Below are 20,805 nucleotides of genomic sequence, written 5' to 3' on the forward strand. Positions count from 1 at the left end.
CCTCTTGTCAGATATCAGGAAAATAAGGGAGCAAGAAGTAAGCCTGGGTCTCGTCCTGAACCCTTCCAAGTGTGAAGTAGTCTCCTCCAACCCAGACATCGTAGCTAGAATAAGGTCTGCCTTGCCTGGAGCCCATGTCATTAGGGCCGAGAACAGCACCCTCCTTGGAGCTCCCCTCGGGTCTAACGCCATTGAGGAGATCCTCGACAAGAAAATCGCAGACCTTAGGAGGATGGAAGACAGAATAGGTGACATCGATGCCCACGATGCTTTTTATCTCCTCACCAAATGCCTATCCCTTCCGAGGCTAACCTACTTTCTGAGGTGCGCCCCATCTTACAACAACCCAAAGCTTGACGAGTATGACCTCCTACTGAAGACCATGCTGGAAAAAGTTGTTAACCTCTCTCTCAACGAATGCCAGTGGAAACAAGCCACTCTTCCTGTCAGGCTCGGTGGCTTGGGTGTCCGCACCGCCACCCAAATTGCAGTCCCAGCCTTCCTGTCTTCCTCCTCAGCATCAGATGACCTGGTTAAGGAAATTCTACCTGACACCCTGAGTGATGTAGCGGGGATACAGGACCCCCACTACACGGAATGTGACACGAAATGGGGTGCCATGACAGACCCAGCACTCAGACCAGCCATGCCGAAAGCCAAGAAACAATCCAGTTGGGACAGCCCCATTGCAGACAAAGAAGCCACAGCTTTGCTGGAGGCAGCAACAACCCCCAGTGATCGTGCACGCCTCACAGCTGTGCAGGCTCCCCATGCAGGGGACTTCCTTCTGGCAGTCCCTATGTCTGCGACAGGCACACGTCTTGATCCGCAGGAGCTCCGTATTGCAGTCGCTCTCCGCCTTGCTGCCCCTATCCACACTGTTCACAGGTGTATTTGCGGCGAGGCAGATGCTGACGAATATGGATTGCATGGCCTGCACTGTGGAAAATCGGGTGGTTGGCACACTAGACACGACGAAGTCAACGACATCATTAAAAGAAGCCTTGCCTCTGCTCAGTGTCCAGCGGAGAGAGAGCCCCGCAACCTACTGAACCGTGACTCTGTTAGCTTTGCCGGCCGACCAGACGGAATCACACTGCGTCCGTGGAAGGGTGGCAGGCAGTTAGCATGGGACTATACTTGCGTATCCACCCTGGCAACGACATACATCACCCTCTCTGCCGGCACGGCAGGAGCCGCAGCGACACACAGAGAAAAACAAAAGTCAGTCAAGTACAGGCAATTAGATCAAAGGTACAATTTCGTTCCAATAGGGTCTGAGACCCTAGGCCCATGGGGTGAGAGTGCAAGAAGGTTTCTTAAGGATCTTGGTTCCAAGCTCATTGACACCACAAGAGACCCTAGAGCAGCAAGTTTTCTCTTTCAGCGCCTCAGTGTCGCGATCCAGAGGGGAAATGCCCGCTGCATCCTCGGTTCCTGCCCGGCGTCGGAGGAGTTCGAGGAAATCTACAGCCTCTAGGAAGCGAACTTTTTCTTGTGTCCTCTTAATGTTCATTTTTTGTATAAAATCAGATATGTAACTGTATAACCTTGCATAATAAAGTGTACATCATAATAAAAAAAAAAGGGGGTGGTAGGAGAAGTGAACACTCTTTCGTATTCAGAGTTAAATGTCAAGTTTTTCCCTGAGTGCTCTGTGTTCCCTTCTCTGAGGCTGTGGGTCCCTATAATTACACCAGTGGTGGTACCCCCCTATATATATATATATATATATATATATATGTGTGTGTGTGTGTGTGTGTATATTAAATATGACCGAAAAAGTAAGATTAATAATTCTAACACGAATTTTCTCAATGTTTCTTATATTTTTCTTCACTGTTGATAGTAACTGAAAAATCAATTCTCCAAAATTCATTTTTATTTCTAGTCTGACGCAACACTTGAGCGCGTTTCGTAAAACTTATTACATTTTCAAAGACTTTAGTTCACACAGACACAACTATAACTGAACAGAGCTTAAACATCTTCAATTTTATATCTGCATTTGGGTGAGGTAATATGTTACAACAGTTTTGGATGAGGTGAAAACAAACTTTCAACACAAGGCAGAACACGAAACAATCGGTATAACTTGCAACACAAGACAGAACACGAAACAATAGGTATAATATTTTGTAAGTTAAAGGGAAGAATGGAAGTAACTGCAAAGGGCCTATTCGCCCATATTTCTTTATGCTTCTATATTGGTGCGGAGTCTTGAAGTGGGTAGAATATAGTTGTGCATTAATTGGCTGTTGATTGCTGGTGTCGACTTCTTAATGTGTAGTGCCTCGCAGATATCTAGCCGCCTGCTATCGCTGTATCTATCGATGATTTCTGTGTTTTTTGTTAAGACTTCTCTGGTGATGGTCTGGTTGTGGGAAGAGATTATATGTTCCTTAATGGAGCCCTATTGCTTATACATCGTTAGTCGCCTGGAAAGAGATGTTGTTGTCTTGCCTATATACTGAATTCTTTGAGGCTTACAGTCCCCAAGTGGGCATTTGAAGGCATAGACGACATTGGTCTCTTTTAAAGCGTTCTGCTTTGTGTCTGGAGAGTTTCTCATGGGTAGGTTGGCCGTTTTCTTGGTTTTATAGTAGATCGTCAATTGTATCTTCTGATTTTTGTATGTAGGGATAACGTTTCTATTAACAATATCTTTCAGGACCCTTTCCTCCATTTTATGAGCTGTGGAAAAGAAGTTCCTGTAAAATAGTCTAATAGGGGGTACAGGTGTTGTGTTAGTTGTCTCTTCAGAGGTTGCATGGCGTTTCACCTTCCTTCTTATGATGTCTTCAACGAAACCATTGGAGAAGCCGTTGTTGACTAGGACCTGCCTTACCCTACAGAGTTCTTCATCGACTTGCTTCCATCCTGAGCTGTGGCTGAGAGCACGGTCGACATAGGCGTTAACGACACTTATGTCGGGGCTGCTACACTTGTGAAACAAACATTTTCACCCAGGACGAGACCATCTGGAAAAAAATAAAATGGTTAAGAGTGATGAAGTGTGCTTGTGCGTGTGCGTGCGTGCGGACTTACCAAGTTGAACTTGCAGGGTCGAGAATCTGCTCTCTTAAGCCTCGCATTTCGACCATCATTGGTTCAGTGCAATGAATTATCACTTGATTTTACTCCTATTACATTTTAAATTGTGTATCGAATTGTCTTCGACAACTTCCTTATCTAGTCCATTCCACTTGGTTACGACTCTTAGACTGAATAAGTTCTTTCCGACTTCCCGTGACTATTCAGTTTCCACTTTTCAAGTGTCCTCTTGTTCTACTGTTTCTTGATTCTAACATTGCTTCTGTATCTACTTTGTCAATCCCCTTAGAATCTTGAACATTGTTATCATGTCTGCCGTATTCCTTTTTTCAACCAATATAATGAGGGCCAGTTCCCCTCAATCTTTCTTCATAGCTCTGGAATGGTCCTTGATGCATATTCTCAGACCTTTTCTAGTTGTTGTCCTTCAGGCTGGGGGTTCCATGTTGGGATCTTCCTCGAATCTTTAACTGGGGGTTTCACACCTTATAAAAACTCTGTTATCTATAGACTATAAACTAGTATTTAGTCTATAGATATAGATATATAGTCAAAATATATATATTCATATAATTTATATAGTCTATATATAGAGTATATAATTTCAATAGACTATAGATCTCTGTGTGGTCTATATTTTCAATCCTGTTTGTGGGTGTGTAAAAGAGTGAGGGTGAAGTGTTCTCAGTGTGAGAGAAAAGTGTTCTCAGCGTGAGTGATAGTGAAGAGTTCTCAGCGTCAGTGATAGTGAAGTGTTCTCAGCGTGAGAGTGGAGTGTTCTAAGTGTGAGAGTGAAGTGTTCTCAGTGTGAGGGTAGTGTTCTCAGCATGTGAGTGATGGTGAAGTGTTCTCAGCGTGAAAGTGATGGTGAAGTGTTCTCAGCATGAAAGTGAGGGTGAAGTGTTCTCAGCGTGAAAGTGATGGTGAAGTGTTCTCAGTGAGAGTGAGGGTGGATGCTCTCAGTGTGAGAGTGAGGGAGAAGTGTTCCCAGTGTGAGGGTGAAGTGTTCTCAGTGTGAGAGTGATAGTGAAGTGTTCTCAGTGTGAGAGTGATAGTGAAGTGTTCTCAGCGTGAGAGTGATGGAGTGTTCTAAGTGTGAAAGTGAGGGTGAAGTGTTCCCAGCCTGAGAGTGAGGGTGAAGTGTTCTCAGTGTGAGAGTGAGTGTGAAGTGTTCTCAGCGTGAGAGTGAAGTGTTCTCAGTGTGAGAGTGAAGTGTTCTCAGTGTGAGAGGAAGGGTGAAGTGTTCTCAGTGTGAGAGGAAGGGTGAAATGTTCTCAGTGTGAGTGAGTGAGGGGGAAGTGTTCTCAGCGTGAGAGTGAGGGTAAAGTGTTCGCAGTGTGAGAGTGAGAGTGGAGTGTTCTCAGTGTGAGTGAGGGTGAGAGACACCTCACGCTCGTCCATTACCAGCGTGGCGCAAAACGTGACCATCCTGGGCGGGTTCCACTCTGCCGCTGGTGTGAGGGGTAATTCATATGGATATAAATACAATTGGAGTGTCGTTCTCCACGGGGAAACCATTAGTGTAGATAGTGATCCTGGTGATGGATAGCAGTGCCGAGTGGCACTTTCTGTTCAGTGACAAATTTTACGCCATGGCTGGCAACGTGAAATAGGACATGCATAGACCGTGTCAATAGTAACGCCACAGGAGAGAAGGGAATTCTATTATTCCTTTTGATAGTGCCATCAGACAAATCTCACTGGGGAAAGTTACCACCAAATGGCACTGTACTATGGATGAGTGCATTGTACGGAGGCCGAGTGCATTGTACAGTGGCTGAGTGTGTACATTGTATAACGGCTGAGAGCGTATAGGCAGATGTCTTCCATGGGCAGGAATGACATGGCTGGCAGGGCGAGGAGTGACGCAGGGACTGGCAGGGCGAGGAGTGACGCAGGGACCCCCCTGGGCGAGGAGTGACGCAGGGACCGGCAGGGCGAGGAGTGACGCAGGGACCCCCCTGGGCGAGGAGTGACGCAGGGACCGGCAGCGCGAGGAGTGACACAGGGACCGGCAGGGCGAGGAGTGACACAGGACCGACTGGGCGAGGAGTGACGCAGGGACCGGCTGGGCGAGGAGTGACGCAGGGACCGGCAGGGCGAGGAGTGACACAGGGACCGGCAGGACGAGGAGTGACGCAGAGGACCAGCTGGGCGAGGAGTGACACAGGGACCGGCAGGGTGAGGAGTGACACAGGGACCGGCAGGGCGAGGAGTGACACAGGGACCGGCAGGGCGAGGAGTGACGCAGGGACCCCCCTGGGCGAGGAGTGACGCAGAGGACCGGCTGGGCGAGGAGTAACACAGGGAACGGCAGGGTGAGGAGTGATGCAGGGACTGGCAGGGTGAGGAGTGACGCAGGGACCGGCAGGTCGAGGAGTGACGCAGGGACCGCAGGGCGAGGAGTGACGCAGGGACCCCTGGTCGAGGAGTGACACAGAGACCGGCAGGGTGAGGAGTGACGCAGGGACCGGCTGGGCGAGGAGTGATGCATGGACCGGCTGAGCGAGGAGTGACGCAGGGACCGACTGGGCATGGAGTGACGCAGGGACCGGCTGGGCGAGGAGTAACGCAGGGACCGGCTGGGGAAGGAGTGATGCAGGGACCCCATGGGTGACGCAGGGGACCCCCTGGGTGACGCAGGGGACCACCTGGGTGACGCAGGGGACCCCCTGGGTGACTCAGGGACCGGGCTTGGTGGCAACAACATCGCGCTCTCACTTCCCCTCTTTGGCTTCCTTCACTTAGAATTTTAATTAAGGAGTCGGTATTGACAAGAGAATATACCATACGAGTAGTGAAGATCGTGCCACATAGAGCCACCTGTGTATGGAAATCAGATAAGAAAATCAGAAGCAGGGAGCCACATAGTGCCACTCCATATTAGGTCACCCAAGGTGTGAGTGGTAGCAGTCGAAAAAACAGTGAAGTTAGGTATCTATTATGGACCACTATGTTCATGTTCATTTACAGTAAAGTAGCCACCTATGAATGGCAATCAGATAAGAAAATCAGAAGCGGAGTGCCGCTTAGAGCCACTCCATATTAGGTCATCCAAGGTGTGGGGCAGCAACAGTCGTAAAACAGTGAAGATAGGTATCTATTATGTGCCGCTATGTTCATGTTCATGTTCATTTATACAGAAAAGTATGACAGTATATTTAAGTAAAAAAAAATGAATTTATTTGTATAATAAACACAAAACGTGACCATCCTGGGCGGGTTCCACTCCACCGCTGGTGTGAGGGGTAATTCATATGGATATAAATACAATTGGAGTGTCGTTCTCCACGGGGAAACCATTAGTGTACATAGTGATCCTGGTGATGGATAGCAGTGCCGAGTGGCACTTTTCTGTTCAGAGACAAATTTTACGCCATGGCTGGCAACGTGAAAATAGGACATGCATAGACCGTGTCAATAGTAAACGCCACAGGAGAGAAGGGAATTCTATTATTCCTTTTGATAGTGCCATCAGACAAATCTCACTGGGGAAAGTTACCACCAAATGGCACCTGTACTATGGATGAGTTGCCATTGTACGGAGGCCGAGTGCATTGTACTTTGGCTGAGTGTGTACATTGTATAACGGCTGAGAGCGTATAGGCAGATGTCTTCCATGGCAGGAATGACACGGCTGGCAGGGCGAGGAGTGACGCAGGGGACCGGAGGGGCGAGGAGTGACGCGGGGACCCCACTGGGCGAGGAGTGACGCAGGGACCGGCAGCGCGAGGAGTGACACAGGGACCGACTGGGCGAGGAGTGACGCAGGGACCGGCAGGGCGAGGAGTGACGCAGGGACCGGCTGGGCGAGGAGTGACGCAGGGACCGGCAGGGCGAGGAGTGATACAGGGACCGGCAGGGCGAGGAGTGACGCAGAGGACCGGCAGGGTGAGGAGTGACACAGGGACTGGCAGGGTGAGGAGTGACGCAGGGACCGGCAGGGTGAGGAGTGACGCAGGGACCGGCAGGTCGAGGAGTGACGCAGGGACCGGGAGGGCGAGGAGTGATGCAGGGACCCCCTGGTCGAGGAGTGACACAGGGACCGGCAGGGTGAGGAGTGAAGCAGGGACCGGCTGGGCGAGGAGTGATGCATGGACCGGCTGAGCGAGGAGTGACGCAGGGACCGACTAGGCATGGAGTGACGCAGGGACCGGCTGGGCGAGGAGTGACGCAGGGACCGGCTGGGGTAGGAGTGACGCAGGGACCCCATGGGTGACGCAGGGACCCCCTGGGTGACGCAGGGGACCACCTGGGTGACGCAGGGGACCCCCTGGGTGACACAGGGGACCACCTGGGTGACGCAGGGGACCCCCTGGGTGACTCAGGGACCGGCTTGGTGGCAACAACATCGCGCTCTCACTTCCCTCTTTAGCTTCCTTCACTTTGAATTTTAATTAAAGGAGTCGGTAATGACAAGAGAATATACCACACGAGTAGTGAAGATCGTGCCACATAGAGCCACCTGTGTATGGAAATCAGATAAGAAAATCAGAAGTGGGGAGCCACATAGTGCCACTCCATATTAGGTCACCCAAGGTGTGAGTGGTAGCAGTCGAAAAAACAGTGAAGATAGGTATCTATTATGGACACTATGTTCATGTTCATTTACAGTAAAGTAGCCACCTATGAAGGGCAATCAGATAAGAAAATCAGAAGCGGAGTGCCACTTAGAGCCACTCCATATTAGGTCATCCAAGGTGTGGGGCAGCGACAGTCGTAAAACAGTGAAGATAGGTATCTATTATGTGCCGCTATGTTCATGTTCATGTTCATTTATACAGAAAAGTATGACAGTATATTTAAGTAAAAAAAAATGAATTTATTTGTATAATAAACACTCAGGTGAGCGGCAGTTACGCCCCCCACTTCCCTCTATGGGACAGGTGTAAAAACAGGATCCTCTCAGTAGGGGTGGTCCCCCCCCCCTCACCACCCTTCTTCGTACTTGATGACCTTGAGTGTACCGTAAGAGGGACCCACCTTCCTTAGTTGTTTTTAAGTTGGTTATATTTTAAGCTTTTATACTTAAAGAAGGAGAAAAAGAAATAATCCTGATGATTTATAGATTATATTATCAAAGTACATAGGGTTAAACATAGTCGTATTGTAGGTCATCTCCCCCCACATAATATTTACTAACAAGGGCCCTCCTCCGTGCCCAGTGGTCCGTTGTGGGGTCTTCCTCCCCCTCCTCCTCCTGGGACGAAGATGATGACACATCATCTCCCAGAGAGTGAATGGGTTGAAGTGGGCCTCCCTCAGGTGACTGACTGCTGACGTCATAGGGTTCACTCTCGCTGGTGGGACGTTGTCCTTCCTCTCCTTGTGGTTCAATGACGTCACCACCTTCACTCTCGGTGGACATTCCTTGGGTTGAGGTGTTGGAGTGGGGATCCGATGGTATGTCTGGGTGACCATACGCTAGGCTAGTGTATTTATTTAGGTAAAAGCGCTTATCATCAAATGCACTTAAACCCCTCTTAGTATTGAATGTGGTTGCCATCTGCCCCCCCCTATATTCCATATTTGTGAATAATTGAAAGTATTTACTACCCCATTGCTGTGTAGAGTCTCTTTAAAGTGGTTATGTGTTAAAGATCTTTGCACAGCACGGGGAATACCCTTAGCGGTGATGGAATTTTTATTGTCAAGCAAAAGCACACTATACATTTTGGGCTTGAGTGCCACAACTTCAAGGATGTGTTTATCTGATACCTCTGACTTTAACAGCCCTAAAACACCCTTTTTATAAGGATCATACAAGGGGTGAGTTTCAGGAAAATTACTCGTATCCATCCACAAACTAAGGGGTTCATATATCATTTAGAATTGCCCTGTGGTGTGTAAAAATGTCAGCCAGTAATCCTACATCACACCTCAAATAAATGAGGAGGTAGTCTTTTAATATCCTACACCCTGTAGCCTCCCATACTAATTTAGAATGTCAATATTCTTCCAAAGTTATACCTGATTTGTTTAGGGAGCTGTAGAACATTTCAATAGGAGGGAGTGTTGTGCCATTAAAGCAGCTGATTTTTGTGGTATATTCATAAGGGAAAAACTGCTTACCCTTTAAGAGTAGGTGGTGACTCTTTTTGGGCAAACCTTCTATCATTGAGTGAGTGAATGTTAAGGGGTTGGCTGAATCAATGTGGGTCTTTGCTAGGGATGAAAGACTACCTGTAATAAAAGCCAGTGAATCAAGAAATTTAAGCTTCCCTATTTCTACCTTAAGATATTTCGTCCCCTGTCTCATGAGGATATTGCTCTTAATATTTGAACCCATGGCAAACTCCCTTAAAATTAAGCCCATGTCATAAGACATATTATGAGCAATTAGGACTAAACTCTCTAGAGCATTCTTGTGGCGGAGGTTGCAGTAATTACATAGAGCTCCAATATAATTGAGTTTTTCCCTAAGGTGATCATGATGTTGAACCTTGAAATTGGAGGGGGTAAATACCTCCTCACAAAACTGGCAGTGAGTCTGTCTCCTAAAATGGATCATATCCTCAAGAGACATGTCTATTTCATAATGGGGGAGAGTGGATCTGATAATTTCCCATTTGGAAGCAACTCGCTGCATGAAATGAGTAACACTGTCCCCCCCAAAATAAGTAAATTTATCAATGACAGTGTAGTTCCTATCAACAATTATATAGCTGTATGCTATAGGTCTATGTATGGCTGAAACAGAACCTAGACAATCCTCAGTGCTTAGGACACACTCAAAATCAAAATAGCCCACATGGGAAGGGGGTAACCTTTCCCCGTATTTTTAAAATGGAGTGTGTCCCCAGGCTGAGGGTAAATAATTTTCTGAGTGATGTCGCAGGAAGATGAGTGATTTGTTAGCTCAGACGAATTTTAATATTCTGAGAGACAGTTTCTACAGAAGACTGTCTTTCGTCTGTGGCTGCGAGTAAAGTTCCGTAGGAACTTATCGAACTCTTTAATTAGGGCCACATGAGATTCCCCAATAACAATAAAGGAACTATGACCGAGTACTGTCTGCTACCACGACGACAAAGAGAGACGTGATAGACGCCGTCTGTATGTTTGTGTATTGAATACAAAAAAATGGATAGTTTATTTCTATTCTCCAATTTAGAGATATCCTCCCAAGACAGAGGGAAGGATAAATTGTCGTATTTGACCATTTTCCTAATCCTAGAGTGAGACTCTACAAGTCTCCCTATACGTCTCCACTTCCACCCTTGTTGTGATGCCAGAAAAGCAGCAATGCACTGAATAATGCACGTTTTATTGTTACCAGCAGGGTTTGGGTTGAAGACCTCATACCGTCCCCTTAGAAAAGGGGGATAAGGGACATAATCCCCAAAAACTGACCTTACACTTGCATTACAGATGACGATTGTGAGGAAATCGACATTATATATTATGAAACCACCCCTCTCTGTTTCTGAAAGGAGATCTTCCAGTCGTGTAATCATATAACCCACCCAGCTATCAATAAGATTACCCACATCCTCAAGAGTTACCAGTCTAGCAGGTGTCGTTATGAAGTGTTCCCTAAAGTCATCATCTTCTGTGAGTCGTTGTTTTAAAAGTGTTACCTTTACTTCGAGAAGGATTTTTAATGATGAAGTAAAATTGCCATATCCCCCAAGAGAATTCATGTAATTCTCTATTTCAGATATGTAATAGTCCATAAAGTTGCTTAGGAGTCCTATAGGGTCTGTGGCGAAGGCTGAGGGGATGGAATATTCCATCCTAGTAAAGAGATCCCCCAGGGCCCCCACCCTATTAATTAAGTGGGGAGTGTCTATAGCATCCTCCTCACCTGGGGAATTTTCTTCACTAATTAGGTCATTAACTCGATTGTTGACAAGAGGTCTAAGACCACTAGGGCCCGGCTGAGAGATGTCACCCCTATCACCACCACCATCGTCGTCGTCATCATCATCATCATCATCATCATCATCATCATCATCATCATCATCATCATCATCATCATCATCATCATCATCACTCATCACTTCCTCTCCCCCCTCCCCTCCATTTGCAATGGACTGTCTAACCCCACCACCACCTAAGGGGTTATTGTCACGCTGTGCTTTGTCATGTTCCTCTCCTACCTGCCTCTGAATCTCCCTGGAAAATAATAATAATAATAATAATAATAATAATAATAATAATAATAATAATAATAATAATAATAATAATAATAATAATAATAATAATAATAATAATAAAAGGCAACACCCTCTCGCTAAACCCCATGACATAAGTTCTCAAAAAAAAAAAAAAAAAAAAAAACCTTCTTAAGAGAAATAAAGGTGGAGGGTTTATTCACTCACCACGGGGACATGTTTGTAGATGTTCAGAGGTCAAGTCCTCACACAGAGAGGTCCCACAATTATCAATTATCATTATATATATATATATATATATATATATATATATATATATATATATATATATATATATATGTCGTACCTAGTAGCCAGAATGCACTTCTCAGCCTACTATGCAAGGCCCGATTTGCCTAATAAGCCAAGTTTTCCTAAATTAATATATTTTCTATAATTTTTTTCTTATGAAATGATAAAGCTACCCATTTCATTACGTATGAGGTCAATTTTTTGTTATTGAAGTTAAAATTAACGTAGATATATGACCGAACCTAACCAACCCTACCTAACCTAACCTAACCTATCTTTATAGGTTAGGTTAGGTTAGGTGGCCGAAAAAGTTAGGTTAGGTTAGGTTAGGTAGGTTAGGTAGTCGAAAAACAATTAATTCATGAAAACTTGGCTTATTAGGCAAATCACGCCTTGAATAGTTGGCTGAGAAGTGCGTTCTGGCTACTAGGTACGACATATATATATATATATATATATATATATATATATATATATATATATATATATATATATATATATATATATATATATATATATATGCAATTGACTATCACAAAACACTGATCATTTTATGCGGAAAATCCACAGAGAAATATGAAATGAGGTGAACGTTTCGGCTTGTTAAAGCCTTTGTCAACACCAGACTCAATGGTGTTGACAAAGGCTTAAACAAGCCGAAACGTTCTCCTCATTTCATATTTCTCTGTGGATTTTCCGCATATATATATATATATATATATATATATATATATATATATATATATATATATATATATATATATATATATATATATATATATATATATATGTCTGAAAACTCACACCCCAGAAGTGACTCGAACCCATACTCCCAGAAGCAACGCAACTGGTAACTACAGGGCGCCTTAATCCGCTTGACCATCACGGCCGGACAAAAGGAAGTGGTAGCCGGAGCTATTTGAACCACTTCCCCGCCGGCAACTCGGATGGTAATCTTGGGCATAGCATTTCACCAAATCACCTCATTCTTTGGGGCACACGTGAGGAACACAAATGCGAACAAGCCTGAATGGTCCCCAGGACTATATGCGTCTGAAAACTCACACCCCAGAAGTGACTCGAACCCATACTCCCAGAAGCAACGCAACTGGTAACTACAGGGCGCCTTAATCCGCTTGACCATCACGGCCGGACAAAAGGAAGTGGTAGCCGGAGCTATTTGAACCACTTCCCCACCCAAGATTACCATCCGAGTTGCCGGCGGGGAAGTGGTTCAAATAGCTCCGGCTACCACTTCCTTTTGTCCGGCCGTGATGGTCAAGCGGATTAAGGCGCCCTGTAGTTACCAGTTGCGTTGCTTCTGGGAGTATGGGTTCGAGTCACTTCTGGGGTGTGAGTTTTCAGACGCATATAGTCCTGGGGACCATTCAGGCTTGTTCGCATTTGTGTTCCTCACGTGTGCCCCAAAGAATGAGGTGATTTGGTGAAATGCTATGCCCAAGATTACCATCCGAGTTGCCGGCGGGGAAGTGGTTCAAATAGCTCCGGCTACCACTTCCTTTTGTCCGGCCGTGATGGTCAAGCGGATTAAGGCGCCCTGTAGTTACCAGTTGCGTTGCTTCTGGGAGTATGGGTTCGAGTCACTTCTGGGGTGTGAGTTTTCAGACGCATATAGTCCTGGGGACCATTCAGGCTTGTTCGCATTTGTGTTCCTCACGTGTGCCCCAAAGAATGAGGTGATTTGGTGAAATGCTATGCCCAAGATTACCATCCGAGTTGCCGGCGGGGAAGTGGTTCAAATAGCTCCGGCTACCACTTCCTTTTGTCCGGCCGTGATGGTCAAGCGGATTAAGGCGCCCTGTAGTTACCAGTTGCGTTGCTTCTGGGAGTATGGGTTCGAGTCACTTCTGGGGTGTGAGTTTTCAGACGCATATAGTCCTGGGGACCATTCAGGCTTGTTCGCATTTGTGTTCCTCACGTGTGCCCCAAAGAATGAGGTGATTTGGTGAAATGCTATGCCCAAGATTACCATCCGAGTTGCCGGCGGGGAAGTGGTTCAAATAGCTCCGGCTACCACTTCCTTTTGTCCGGCCGTGATGGTCAAGCGGATTAAGGCGCCCTGTAGTTACCAGTTGCGTTGCTTCTGGGAGTATGGGTTCGAGTCACTTCTGGGGTGTGAGTTTTCAGACGCATATAGTCCTGGGGACCATTCAGGCTTGTTCGCATTTGTGTTCCTCACGTGTGCCCCAAAGAATGAGGTGATTTGGTGAAATGCTATGCCCAAGATTACCATCCGAGTTGCCGGCGGGGAAGTGGTTCAAATAGCTCCGGCTACCACTTCCTTTTGTCCGGCCGTGATGGTCAAGCGGATTAAGGCGCCCTGTAGTTACCAGTTGCGTTGCTTCTGGGAGTATGGGTTCGAGTCACTTTTGGGGTGTGAGTTTTCAGACGCATATAGTCCTGGGGACCATTCAGGCTTGTTCGCATTTGTGTTCCTCACGTGTGCCCCAAAGAATGAGGTGATTTGGTGAAATGCTATGCCCAAGATTACCATCCGAGTTGCCGGCGGGGAAGTGGTTCAAATAGCTCCGGCTACCACTTCCTTTTGTCCGGCCGTGATGGTCAAGCGGATTAAGGCGCCCTGTAGTTACCAGTTGCGTTGCTTCTGGGAGTATGGGTTCGAGTCACTTCTGGGGTGTGAGTTTTCAGACGCATATAGTCCTGGGGACCATTCAGGCTTGTTCGCATTTGTGTTCCTCACGTGTGCCCCAAAGAATGAGGTGATTTGGTGAAATGCTATGCCCAAGATTACCATCCGAGTTGCCGGCGGCGAAGTGGTTCAAATAGCTCCGGCTACCACTTCCTTTTGTCCGGCCGTGATGGTCAAGCGGATTAAGGCGCCCTGTAGTTACCAGTTGCGTTGCTTCTGGGAGTATGGGTTCGAGTCACTTCTGGGGTGTGAGTTTTCAGACGCATATAGTCCTGGGGACCATTCAGGCTTGTTCGCATTTGTGTTCCTCACGTGTGCCCCAAAGAATGAGGTGATTTGGTGAAATGCTATGCCCAAGATTACCATCCGAGTTGCCGGCGGGGAAGTGGTTCAAATAGCTCCGGCTACCACTTCCTTTTGTCCGGCCGTGATGGTCAAGCGGATTAAGGCGCCCTGTAGTTACCAGTTGCGTTGCTTCTGGGAGTATGGGTTCGAGTCACTTCTGGGGTGTGAGTTTTCAGACGCATATAGTCCTGGGGACCATTCAGGCTTGTTCGCATTTGTGTTCCTCACGTGTGCCCCAAAGAATGAGGTGATTTGGTGAAATGCTATGCCCAAGATTACCATCCGAGTTGCCGGCGGGGAAGTGGTTCAAATAGCTCCGGCTACCACTTCCTTTTGTCCGGCCGTGATGGTCAAGCGGATTAAGGCGCCCTGTAGTTACCAGTTGCGTTGCTTCTGGGAGTATGGGTTCGAGTCACTTCTGGGGTGTGAGTTTTCAGACGCATATAGTCCTGGGGACCATTCAGGCTTGTTCGCATTTGTGTTCCTCACGTGTGCCCCAAAGAATGAGGTGATTTGGTGAAATGCTATGCCCAAGATTACCATCCGAGTTGCCGGCGGGGAAGTGGTTCAAATAGCTCCGGCTACCACTTCCTTTTGTCCGGCCGTGATGGTCAAGCGGATTAAGGCGCCCTGTAGTTACCAGTTGCGTTGCTTCTGGGAGTATGGGTTCGAGTCACTTCTGGGGTGTGAGTTTTCAGACGCATATAGTCCTGGGGACCATTCAGGCTTGTTCGCATATATATATATATATATATATATATATATATATATATATATATATATATATATATATATATATATATATATATATATATATATATATATATATATATATATATATATATATATATATATATATATATATATGCGAACAAGCCTGAATGGTCCCCAGGACAATATGCAACTGAAAACTCACACCCCAGAAGTGACTCGAACCCATACTCCCAGAAGCAACGCAACTGGTATGTACAAGACGCCTTAATCCACTTGACCATCACGACCGGACAAAATGAGGTGATAGCCGAGGCTATTTGAACCACCCCACCGCCGGCACTCGGATAGTAATCTTGGGCATAGCATTTTACCAAATCACCTCATTCTTTGGGGCACACGTGAGGAACACAAATGCGAACAAGCCTGAATGGTCCCCAGGACAATATGCAACTGAAAACTCACACCCCAGAAGTGACTCGAACCCATACTCCCAGAAGCAACGCAACTGGTATGTACAAGACGCCTTAATCCACTTGACCATCACGACCGGACAAAATGAGGTGATAGCCGAGGCTATTTGAACCACCCCACCGCCGGCACTCGGATAGTAATCTTGGGCATAGCATTTTACCAAATCACCTCATTCTTTGGGGCACACGTGAGGAACACAAATGCGAACAAGCCTGAATGGTCCCCAGGACAATATGCAACTGAAAACTCACACCCCAGAAGTGACTCGAACCCATACTCCCAGAAGCAACGCAACTGGTATGTACAAGACGCCTTAATCCACTTGACCATCACGACCGGACAAAATGAGGTGATAGCCGAGGCTATTTGAACCACCCCACCGCCGGCACTCGGATAGTAATCTTGGGCATAGCATTTTACCAAATCACCTCATTCTTTGGGGCACACGTGAGGAAAACAAATGCGAACAAGCCTGAATGGTCCCCAGGACAATATGCAACTGAAAACTCACACCCCAGAAGTGACTCGAACCCATACTCCCAGAAGCAACGCAACTGGTATGTACAAGACGCCTTAATCCACTTGACCATCTCGACCGGACAAAATGAGGTGATAGCCGAGGCTATTTGAACCACCCCACCGCCGGCACTCGGATAGTAATCTTGGGCATAGCATTTTACCAAATCACCTCATTCTTTGGGGCACACGTGAGGAACACAAATGCGAACAAGCCTGAATGGTCCCCAGGACAATATGCAACTGAAAACTCACACCCCAGAAGTGACTCGAACCCATACTCCCAGAAGCAACGCAACTGGTATGTACAAGACGCCTTAATCCACTTGACCATCACGACCGGACAAAATGAGGTGATAGCCGAGGCTATTTGAACCACCCCACCGCCGGCACTCGGATAGTAATCTTGGGCATAGCATTTTACCAAATCACCTCATTCTTTGGGGCACCTCATTTTGTCCGGTCGTGATGGTCAAGTGGATTAAGGCGTCTTGTACATGCCAGTTGCGTTGCTTCTGGGAGTATGGGTTCGAGTCACTTCTGGGGTGTGAGTTTTCAGTTGCATATTGTCCTGGGGACCATTCAGGCTTGTTCGCATTTGTGTTCCTCACGTGTGCCCCAAAGAATGAGGTGATTTGGTAAAATGCTATGCCCAAGATTACTATCCGAGTGCCGGCGGTGGGGTGGTTCAAATAGCCTCGGCTATCACCTCATTTTGTCCGGTCGTGATGGTCAAGTGGATTAAGGCGTCTTGTACATACCAGTTGCGTTGCTTCTGGGAGTATGGGTTCGAGTCACTTCTGGGGTGTGAGTTTTCAGTTGCATATTGTCCTGGGGACCATTCAGGCTTGTTCGCATTTGTGTTCCTCACGTGTGCCCCAAAGAATGAGGTGATTTGGTAAAATGCTATGCCCAAGATTACTATCCGAGTGCCGGCGGTGGGGTGGTTCAAATAGCCTCGGCTATCACCTCATTTTGTCCGGTCGTGATGGTCAAGTGGATTAAGGCGTCTTGTACATACCAGTTGCGTTGCTTCTGGGAGTATGGGTTCGAGTCACTTCTGGGGTGTGAGTTTTCAGTTGCATATTGTCCTGGGGACCATTCAGGCTTGTTCGCATTTGTGTTCCTCACGTGTGCCCCAAAGAATGAGGTGATTTGGTAAAATGCTATGCCCAAGATTACTATCCGAGTGCCGGCGGTGGGGTGGTTCAAATAGCCTCGGCTATCACCTCATTTTGTCCGGTCGTGATGGTCAAGTGGATTAAGGCGTCTTGTACATACCAGTTGCGTTGCTTCTGGGAGTATGGGTTCGAGTCACTTCTGGGGTGTGAGTTTTCAGTTGCATATTGTCCTGGGGACCATTCAGGCTTGTTCGCATTTGTGTTCCTCACGTGTGCCCCAAAGAATGAGGTGATTTGGTAAAATGCTATGCCCAAGATTACTATCCGAGTGCCGGCGGTGGGGTGGTTCAAATAGCCTCGGCTATCACCTCATTTTGTCCGGTCGTGATGGTCAAGTGGATTAAGGCGTCTTGTACATACCAGTTGCGTTGCTTCTGGGAGTATGGGTTCGAGTCACTTCTGGGGTGTGAGTTTTCAGTTGCATATTGTCCTGGGGACCATTCAGGCTTGTTCGCATTTGTGTTCCTCACGTGTGCCCCAAAGAATGAGGTGATTTGGTAAAATGCTATGCCCAAGATTACTATCCGAGTGCCGGCGGTGGGGTGGTTCAAATAGCCTCGGCTATCACCTCATTTTGTCCGGTCGTGATGGTCAAGTGGATTAAGGCGTCTTGTACATACCAGTTGCGTTGCTTCTGGGAGTATGGGTTCGAGTCACTTCTGGGGTGTGAGTTTTCAGTTATATATATATATATATATATATATATATATATATATATATATATATATATATATATATATATATATATATATATATATATATATATATATATATATATATATATATATATATATATATATATATATATATATATATACATATATAACCCTTATATGAAATAGATACTAATTTACTTACATCTCGGTCTAGACGGGGAGGAGAGTGGTAGGTTTCGTCACTATTTCAATAATACATGGTGGGGGGGAGGTGTAGCGTCCTTTTATTGACTCAGAACAGTGGGGGGCAACGTTGCCACATACAACACCTCTCAGTCCTTTTTGTAAGAGAAGGGTTAGGCCTGCTGTAGAAAACTTTTTTTTCCTCTCGTCTGGAGGTCATCACTAGGGGACTTCTACTTCAAAAAACATCAGGAGGACTGGCTATGTCCTGAGGGAGTGACATTCCTTGGTGGGTGAATACACACACACACTCACATACACACACACACACACTCACACTCACACACACAGGGGCGGAAGAATAACACTGGCTCTTCGACAATGTCTTGTCCGTCGGAGGGCAGGGGAGCTATCTTCACTTCAATGTCCCCTGAGGTAGACCGGTAACGTATTGTGGCCCTGTTGACATTAGTCAGCCCTTCACGTTCCACACGGGCATAGTTGTAACATTTCCATATTACACTTGCCAGCCCATAGGGACGCACAACGGCGGCTGGGAGGTCGTACACTATTACATCTCCAACCCCAAAGGCGTGGGTGTCGGTGATGTCGTTGTCTATTGACTTAATGGATGATAAAGCCATGGCGGAGGGGCGGTTGAGAGGAGTGTGTCGACGACAACTATAGTGACCAGGAGTGACGGAGGGGGCCTTTAAATACACCTGTGTCCCCACCTGGAGGGAGAGGAATGTAGGGGTGTGGGGTAGAGGCCGCCTTCCTCACCTTAAAAGTCCATACACACTCCGTCCAGTCTCGAAGGCTGTATTCTGGTCTCGATGTTGGAAGGTTAATTTTTCCATTTGCCATATCTCCGTCTGGATTTCCTGGGATGAATATTCTTCATAGCGTTTCACCGTCTCTCCAAATGACTTAAAAAATCGTTCTGGAGGGGCACTCAACACAAGACGGTCATAACAATCCCACAATGCATATATCAATCTACATTTGTTTTCGACATACTTGTAGTACCGCTGAGTAGCAACCAACTTCTTTAATAAGGGAGATTTGTTTTCTGCAGGTGTAGCTGGGGGAGGAGTGGGTCTAGAAGCTTGCTCCATGGTGGATATGCAACTGAATATGGTGGTCTTTAAGATGACCTTCATATAGGTCTTCAATACGGCTCCCAATGGGGTCTCCTATGGATGCCCCTCCCCCCTTTTAACTGTGATCTGGCGCGATAATTACGTATGAGGGTTGGGTCTATGCCAGCCATCCTCAGTAAAACCCTTACATCCTCCTTGTCAGTTGCCCTAAATTGTCCCTTAGTAAAGGCTAGAGTTTTAATTATATCTAAAATATTTAAATTTTATACAGGCTTTAATAAATTTCCGCGACTATCCCACATCACCTGTTGGCTGTTTTGCCCAAACATGTTCAATAATGCTTTGACATGTGGAATTTCCTCAATTTTAAAATTCACATTTATTAAGTTGTCCAGACTTGGGTTTTGGGGCGTGATGGTGGCTTTATGAGGAGTGTGCCCAGCAACAATTAGTTGCATTTCGGGTGGAAGGATGGAATGTCCCCTTTTTTATTTATTTTTTTTTTTTAAAGGCGATGGTCGCGCCGGGCGGCCCGCTTTGTTTTTTTTTAAAGGGCGGCCGCAGGCGACGGTCGCCGGGGGCCCCAATGTCATTTAATGGATGTGTGACCAGCCCCGCCCGTCTGGAGGGACTACTGCGGCAACACCGCCCACAGCCCGTTGTTGTCGGGTGAGAGGAGGGGGTGTCCTCTTCCCCCACTCCCCCATCACCCCTACCAGAGTCACAGGTGGGTAGGTTACAGGCACCACCAACATTATTACTTGAGTTGGATTCGTTTTTTAAAGAGAAGGACATACTTTCACTACCATCACCGCTGGGGGAGGGCAGACCCACCGCATTAGGAGGTGATGGTGAGTTCTTGTTTTTATTAAAAAAATATTTTTCGGCTATGAATCGTGGTACCAGGCAATATTCTTTCACCATTTTTTTTTCTCTCGTTACTTATTTACGTAATTACCTTATTACGGAGGAAAATAACGATACAGCCAAAGGTAGCAGAGCTGCCAATATCGCCCCACCACGTCTGGAGGTCAGGATGAGCTTCTTTTTGTACAAAGGAGTTTTCTTACGTGCTACAGAACGAATGTCATTCTGATATCTCTGTAAGCCATTAATTATCTGAGGTTGAATTGGGATGTTTCGTTTCAGAAAATCGGCAAAAATTTCACAAATTGATTCAATTTCCTGCCGTTTTAAAGCCTTGATTAGTTTATTCTGCTTCTTGGGTGATAAATTGTTTAATAAAAATAACAACTGATGATGTTTCTCTACGAGAGAGTCCTGTTGAACTGTCATTTTTTGTTAAATTTGACGATGTCTTGAGCTTTAATCCAGCTATTGGCAGAATCTGGGTACCCTCTCCACTTGACGAAATATTCTCTGTGTCCTTTCGATGTTTTCCTAGACTGTAATACCGTTACAGGAAAATAGTCTGGAAGGGATGTTGGGATCAATTCTTGCTCATAAAACATGCCACTGACCGGCTCGTTGTTTAAATCTTTG

Source organism: Procambarus clarkii, chromosome 4 (assembly GCF_040958095.1).
Source record: "Procambarus clarkii isolate CNS0578487 chromosome 4, FALCON_Pclarkii_2.0, whole genome shotgun sequence".
NCBI lineage: Eukaryota > Metazoa > Arthropoda > Malacostraca > Decapoda > Cambaridae > Procambarus > Procambarus clarkii.